Raw genomic sequence first — 1,572 nt, 5'->3', positions numbered from 1 at the left:
CATTGAAACCAAGTAGCAGTAATCACCTACTCAGTAACCAGACCATAATGAAACCAAGTAACAGTAATCACCTACTCAGTATGTACACCATAATGAAACCAAGTAACAGTAATCACCTACTCAGTATCTAGACCATAATGAAACCAAGTAACAGTAAAGGTACATTGTTGGTTAGATACTAGAAATAATGCTCTATTCACAACACCTAGTTTATTACTAGTATCTAACCAAAAGTGGATTTCATCACTGTGGCATTATGTAATGTTGTTTCAATTAGATGTATCAGGCAGAATATTATCTAGTTTGATAATTGATTTTTGTGATCATTTATTTATTTCAATGCCACTTTATGAAAGTTTTGTACATTAAGCTGACACAAAGTGTAATTTTCTCTTAAGATTTACATATGCAATCTGCATAACTTACACTGGACTTTTATTAATATTCACTAGGTCTATGCTTTCCTTTTTCAGTATCTTAGGATGTCAGGTTTTTTACAATTGGAGATCAGTATGCAAATACTAATATATCTATCTATCTATATATATATAAAGAACAAGTTATTGTCCACCAAGGTAATCCTCCACAGCTACGAATACAAGTGATGCAATTATTGTAAGAAAGTTACTAGATCATCTAGGAGAAATAGTCCAGCTCTTATTTTATGTAAAAATAAACCAGTTCCATCTAGCTTACACACATGCATTACGTAGCACAAGAACATATAAATGTTTGTTGTTAAACACAAACCTACATAATGATCTATATACAATGTGCTCATCACAGATACAGAAAACCCTATTTTTAGCATTTTAAGCTTTCAGACTCACCACTGAGCCACAAGGGAAATGAATACAAAGAAAAAGAAAGATACAAAGATACAATAATTAGAGTCAAAGAGCCAGTCATTAGCTTCAATTAGCATTCAAGTAAGTCAGTTCGTTACATGTGCTTGAGTCACTGTAATTAACACTGTCTATACCAGACAATGCTTACCATAACTCCAGTTACAGATAGGTTTGATGTGTTGATTGAGAATGATGGAATACATCAAGCACCTTCTATGACAGTTTTTGAGACACCCTATTTCTCAATGTTCCTGTCACGAAATTTAGTTCCCCTAGGACATGCCTGTTACAGATGTAATATGGAGGTATATGATATTTTTTCTACTTGTTTTTAGTTGTATAGGAATTTTTTAGTTTATCTAGTTTTTATACAGTTGTAGCATAGGCAAATGGTCCAGAAAACCATTGGAATTTGCTTTGTTCTAGTGATTGTTCTCTGTAGTAGATAATATTTGTTCTACTCAAGGAAATATTGCAGTTACATACGTCATCCGCAATCATGAGTCATTGCTGTAATATCCTTTGCTAGTTAAACTGTTGATATTCGATGACGAGGAACCCACTCTGAGACTAATAATGGCTGGAGACAGCTTGAATGGGTAATGAAGAAAACTTTAATATGAGTTTAACATAACAGCAAATGCACAATGTTTCAACAAGGTTTTGTCATCATCAGGTACCAAACCTTGTCGAAACATTGTGCATTTGCTGTTATGTTAAACTC

At 33.3% G+C, this 1,572-nt stretch overlaps 1 protein-coding gene across 4 annotated transcripts in view; it reads right to left on the bottom strand.

Annotated features, from left to right (window-relative positions):
* LOC106472644 (galectin-4-like) overlaps nucleotides 1-1,572 on the bottom strand; it is a 46,261-nt gene that overhangs the window by 10,833 nt on the left and 33,856 nt on the right. The gene's annotated exons all lie outside the window — the stretch shown is intronic.

This window comes from Limulus polyphemus, unplaced genomic scaffold, assembly GCF_000517525.1.
Source record: "Limulus polyphemus unplaced genomic scaffold, Limulus_polyphemus-2.1.2 Scaffold5485, whole genome shotgun sequence".
NCBI lineage: Eukaryota > Metazoa > Arthropoda > Merostomata > Xiphosura > Limulidae > Limulus > Limulus polyphemus.
The sequence above is the reverse complement of the archived record's forward strand: the minus strand, read 5'-3'. Positions and strand labels throughout refer to the sequence as shown.